This window comes from Eleutherodactylus coqui, chromosome 5, assembly GCF_035609145.1.
Source record: "Eleutherodactylus coqui strain aEleCoq1 chromosome 5, aEleCoq1.hap1, whole genome shotgun sequence".
Taxonomy (NCBI): Eukaryota; Metazoa; Chordata; class Amphibia; order Anura; family Eleutherodactylidae; genus Eleutherodactylus; species Eleutherodactylus coqui.
Window position 1 is genome coordinate 195,648,525 of NC_089841.1, and position 6,542 is coordinate 195,655,066.

The following is a 6,542-nucleotide window of genomic DNA, read 5'->3' on the forward strand; positions in this document are numbered from 1 at the left end:
TTATTTCATGGCGTATACAGTTTGAGTAAGTTAATCACACAATGGAGAGCTCCCATTCATACTCGTTGCTCTTTGGCCTGGATATGATATTAAATCTGTGTACACCTGGGGTACATTCACACGATGCAGGTTTAGTGCAGAAACCGGACTGCGCCATTCACTTGTGTGCAGTTTGCAGAATTCTTGCACATCCTGCAGGTTCAACCCCATTCAGATGTATGAAGTGTACTTTAGTGTCCAGTCCTTTTTTATTTTTTTTTTATTTTTTTAGTGCAGCTTAAAAGAAAGCGACAAATAGAAATGTGCATTAAGGTGAATGAAGCAACAGCACTGCCCGTGTTGGTTTTTTTTATGGTCCACATCAAGATTCTATTCTGTAAGAATAAATAAAAGCGCACACCAACAAATGAGAACTCAAAAAAATTTACTTTTGTGTTACCAACTCCAAAAAATGCAACATTTCGGGCCAGCAACCTTTTTTCAAGCTAAATAGTGAGGCATCAAAAGGCGTAGGCTGTGACTGTGTCCCAGTCAGGAGTGGGCAGGAGTATGTCATAGGGTTCGCTGGTCTCCAGAATATTTCCCTATGACTCCTGCCCACTACTGATTGGGATATTTTTAATGACAAACTTTACACGGTATAACAAAGAAGAAAAGAGTGTAAGGGATAACTAGAGGTATTGGTGGGGGTACTTAGAAGGCTTACTGTGTGTTTTTTGAAGAATGACTGACTCCCAATCCTTGCATTGCTGTCTTCAGTATTGTAGACCAAGGGGCATCCAGTAATTAAGGGTAGTCTTGGCGTCATTTGTAAAAGCTCTTATTTTTGTTTAACCAGTGCTGGTTTCCTTTTCCCAGTATCTATAAAGCGTGACAGTAGAGGAAAAGATCAGCGGGCAGTGCGCCATAGATAATAGCTGGTGAGCTGGATTGGAGAAGTGCCGACGAGAATGAAAAGGGTGCTGCCAGCTGAGTACGCTGGGGAACAAATGTTTGGATTAGCACCTATACTAATGATGGGGTAAAAAGCTAGGGGTCGGGCAACCTATGGGCAGTACTCAATAACAGGTTTTTGTTTTTTAAAGACAAGTTTTTTTTGTTTTTTGTTCGTTCTTTGTAGAATCCAAAGAGGTGTTTTTTGGGGGGTGGGGGGTTAATTGAAACAAATAAGGCAGTGCTGGTTCTAATTTGTTTAAATAAATTTAAAAAAAAGCTTTTGGATCCTACAAAACATTCTGAGCCCTAGCGTTTTGGCCTCTATCAGTATTCATAAATCGGCCATTGTTCGGTAGAAAAGTTGTGCAAGAAATCCTCCACTAGATGGCGTGACGATACACCATATTATGAGGAGACTGCACATGGAGACAAAATGTCTAATATTGACTTGCTGATTACTAGTGTCTTATCGCCATGGATGATTTGTTGACAGACCTTCAGTTTATATACCCAGGAAATAACTGCCAAAAGGGGGGGGGTGTTAATATTTAACCACTGCATATGTTGATTCTGTATGACAGAGGCCTAGCATTGTTGTAGAATGAATATTTTCCTAGCTTATGCCCTCTTTCCCCAAAAATAAGTCCCACCCTAATTTTTGGGGGGAGGATTGAAATATAAGCCCTACCCAAAAAATAAGCCCTATCTGCATTACAATAAATTAAAAAAATGGAATACATTACCAAGCAGGCTTGGTCCATGCCCCTCCCACTGTTCTTCGGAGCACATGCTGTGGAGACAGAATTTATGAATTGGCCAATCAATGCCACGGCTCAGCCAATTTATAAATCTCGTTTTCTCAATGTGATTACTGTGATTGGCTCAGCAGCGGTAGAAGAACCAATCAATGCAGTGTTTGGTGAAACAATCAGAGCCATCGCATTAGTTCATCAAAGGCTCTATTGATTGGCTGAGCAGCACTTGAGAACCAAACAGAGCCATCCCTTACTGGAGGTGGGATTTATGAATCCCTTAACCAGGAAGTAACTTTCTGTGGGTGGCCGAGGACTGCAAGAAGCGCATCTGAGCTCCGCAGAGCAGCGAGAGGAACCCAAACCGAGCCTGGTAGGTAAGTATGATAAGACATCCCCCTGAAAATAAGACCTAGCACTTCCTTTGGGGTATAAATTAATGACTGTCTTATTTTCGGGGAAACGGTACATGGGTAGAAAATTAACCTTTACAAAATGTACAGCACTTGCATGCTGATATTACCTGCCTGACCCTTTTGTTTGTCCCTAAGGCTGGGTTCACACAGAGCGGAATTTCTGTACAGAACTTCCGCTACATTTACAACAGCAGCAGTGTGCACCAGATTTTGAAAATCTCATCCACGTGCTGCGGAAATAACCCACACAAAACCCATGTGGAAACTTCTTGCAGCACGGAATTCAAATCTGCGACATGTCAATTGTATCATCATTCCCGCTGCTTGGGGCCGTACTAGTTTATGAAGTGCGGATTCTCATACATTGTGGGAAAAATAGACATAAAATCTTAGCACAGTTTCAGCAGGGAACCCCGATGGGAGCTGCACACTGATTTGCCCCATTGACTGGGGCTACGTTTTTGTGTGAATTCATATGTAAATCCCTGTGAGAAGTCTGAGCCCCAGCCTCCTGCTGCGATTAATGTCGGTACCATGTCAGAAAGATCTAATGCAGATCGGACACTCCATACTTCATGGATTTTACAATATCTTAGGACCCTTTTAAACAGTAACTAAACTTTCAGCTACCTTTTGGACATATCATAGAAGCACATCAAAAGTATTGCTCAGTTGGGGGTCTCGTAGCTGTGATCCGGACTGAGTGCTAGAACAAGGGGGCTGCAGTGCTCATCAGAGTGCTGTACCTCCTCGGCTATTTTCACTGGTTTTCGGCTGCTTCCAACTGCTAAAGACAGCCTCACAGTGAATAACACTACTTGCAGTGCAATAAATGTCCGATTGGGGGTCTTAATATAGAACAGCGGGAAAAGTGTGCAAACCTTAATTTTACGATAGATAGACCTGGAAGGGGACTTGAACCTGTAATACTATGATAATACATTCCAGTACTTCTGTACTGCAATGTATTATGGCTACTGATGACAAACCATCAGCCTTCCACGACTATGACATCAGAGGGAGCACCCTCCCTTTGTGAACTCTTTAAATGCTGTGATCTGCATTGATTGCAGAATGTAAAGGGTTAACACTGTTCTTCCCTATCATATATATTATTGGTAAGTGACGGATGCCAGAGGAGTCTTACAAGCACTAGAAGTGGTTATATAACCTCTCTTCATTGAGACTACCTTCCTATGCATGGGTCATAGAGTAAAGGTGAATTCTGTGTGTCAGGGTGAGTTTGGCTACAGCCAGCTTACCTTCAGAAGGTGCTGCCCAATTGTCATAAACGTGGGATCCGCTCTATTAACAGGGTTAAATCTCACATGCAGGAGTGTCCAACCTCTTGGCATCTCTGGGCTACAACGGCAGAAGAAGAGTTCTCTTGAGCAACACATTAAATACACAAGCACTAATGAAAGCTGATAGGCAAAGGAATAAAGGTCTGTACATAATTTGTGATCACCTCCGATGATAAGCAAAATAATCCTAGCTATGCAGCAGCCCGTAAAATTGCTGAGCAGGTGCCAAGTTTGTGATCATTAACCCTTTCCAATCCAGTGTCTGACGTCTGAAGACATTATGATTTAAGGCTGTACAGCTCCGATGTTGGAAGACGTCTGTCGGGGTTCTCTTACTGTATATTGCCAGCCTCTCTGCTGTTGGAGCCTATCCAATGTGTCACCTCATGCAGTACTGGCTTTAGCCAGCATATAGTGCCATGTATAACAGCAGAAAGAGTAAGCCCCCTAGGAAAACCAGGATACAAATTGGATTGGAAAGGGTTAATATAAAAAAAAATGTACATTTATTAAAGGGGTTTTCTGATTCCCCAACATTGGTGGCAGAAGGTGGGGATTAAACTACCATCATCACCATACCTCCCACTCATTGCTGGTCTGGTCTTCTATTTACATCAGCTGCAGCAGTACAGGGGTTCTTTACCCACTGCAATCAATGGGAGGCTGGCAGGGATATCTCTGTCTCGAAGCTTCCACATTCCGAGTGGGAAGAGGTAAGTATAGAAAAGTTTGTTAGTGCATGGGAAAGGAGAACAACCATCGCTCAGTGAATGGAGGCGGAGTGGGCTGGGTATCATCCTGGCATGCCTGTCTCCATTCATAGTGAACAGTCAGTCGTTCATAGATGGACAGCGGGTTACACGGGCCGATCATCATGCATGCACTGAAGACAAACCATAAGAGAGCAAACTATTGTTGTTTGTTCAGTCGGAGCATGCATTGGGCATCGGTACTCCAGAAGGACATATCAGTGTTTGAGCGGGTACAGAGGAGGGCAACTAAAGTAATAAATGGGATGGGCGGACTACAATACCCCGAGAGGTTATCAAAATTAGGATCATTTAAGCTGGGGTCACACGGGATGGATTTACTGCGGTGATTCCGTGTGGCAAATCCGCCTGCGGCTTCTAATCCCGGGATTAGCAAGCCAAGTGGATGAGATTTTGCAAAAATCTTATCCACACGGAGCAGCAAAGCCGCACTGAGCCGGCGCTGCGGTGCGGAATTGTCAGCCGCATCATGTCAAATGTTATTTTTTTCCCGCTGTGGCCTCACTCATCTCAAGGGGGAGAGAAAGTCGCAATGGAATGCCGGCGGCCGAACCGCTCCAAAGCCTGTGGCAAACTGCTGCGGGTTTTGAAGCCGCGCTTATGTTGTAGCTTTTTGATGCAGCCAAATCGCGTGATTTCTGTCCTGTGGGAACCCAGCCTTAGTTTAGAAAAAAAGACGTCCGAGGGGCGAGCTAATAACTATTTATAAATATATCGGGACAATACAGAGATCTCTCCCATCATCTGTTCATACCAAGGACTGTGACTGTAACTGGGGCCGCTCTCTACATCTAAAGGAAAGAAGGTTTCATCACCAACACAGAAGGGGGTTCTTTACTGTAAGAGCAGTGAGACTGTGGAACTCTCTGCCTGAGGACGTGGTGATGGCAAAATCAATAGAAGAGTTTAAGAGAGGACTGGACATCTTTCTTGAGTGATACCATATTATGTAATCATTAATGACTTCAGTAGGGTCGGTGATCCGGGGATTATTCTGATTGCTGGATTGGAGTCCGGAAGGAATTTTTTTCCCCTTCCTCTGGATCAACATTGGGGGGTAATAGGCTGAACTGGATGGACACGTGTCGAGAGAGAGAGAAAAAAAAAAAGCTTGGGACCCGGCGTCCCCCATACAAAAATGCTCGAGTCTCCCATTGTAGTCATTGGAGTTCGTTACTCAAGTAGAGCTCTCGAATTTTACGAAAAGCTCGACTCGAATAATGTGGACCCGAGCATTTGGGTGCTCGCTCATCTCTAATTAGCTCACATCTGGCCGGCAGCGGTTCCAGCAATGCCCAAATGATTGCATTTTATTTTTGCAATTTGACTCCAGTTTTCTGACATATATGTGCCACTTTATTTATTGTGCTACACTTTAGGGAAGCTGTTCCTGCAGTGCCAGCCCTTCTCCAGTGTGCAGCGCTGTCTGCTTGCAGCTCCATGTACACGGACAGCAGGTTGGAGAACAGCTGAACCCCGGGGGTGACGATAGGAAATTGCGCAAGATTTGTGTGTTGCCAGGCGCACAAATCACATGCGAATGCGAACCCCGCTCCTTTGAATGGAGTCATATACACGAGCGATGTTTTCCCACACCGCAGTGCGGTAAAAAATCGTGGCGTGCTCTATATATTGCGTTCCTCAGAATGCAGCGCCCATTGATTTCAATGGGAATACCCCTTCAAGAGGCAAAAACCAGTCTTAATACGGCCGTGTGCGTGAGCCCTAACACAGACGGACTCACGAGCGTTTACGTATTTGCGCCCGCTGTGTTTTTGCTGAATAGACGTTGTGTATTTGCGTGCGCAAGTGCCGTTTTTACTGAACTTTAGACACACAAAAAATGCGCCGCTGCTCCCAACCATTGACGAGTCCAATTAGTTTAATGAGATTGAGATGCGCAGGAAAGTAGAGCGTGCTGCATTTGTTTTTGCGCGCAATTGAACTGTGCACACATGTTATGGCTTGTGAACGAGCCCATTGAAATCAGTGGGGTTCTCATTTCTGCGGATTGCCTGCGCCTCGGGTGTTGCGTATTTGCTGCGTTTTTTACTGTACTTTTTTGCACGCAAATCGTGCGCATTTGTGCGTGCAAATCAAACCCACAGCCGCGGCCCCGTACACTGAAATGGTTAACGAGCCTAATCCGTGTAAGATCTTGTATTTCCCTGCTGTATATATTTTTGCACCAGGGAATGGTGCGCGCAAAATACGCGCTTGTGAATGAAGCCATTGTAATCATCTTTATTTATATAGCGCCAACATATTCCGCAGCGCGTATATTACAGGGGAAATAACGCAAGACATGAATGGGTTCTATTCACTGCATATGGCAAACATCGGCGCGCGCACACGGTCAGGTGA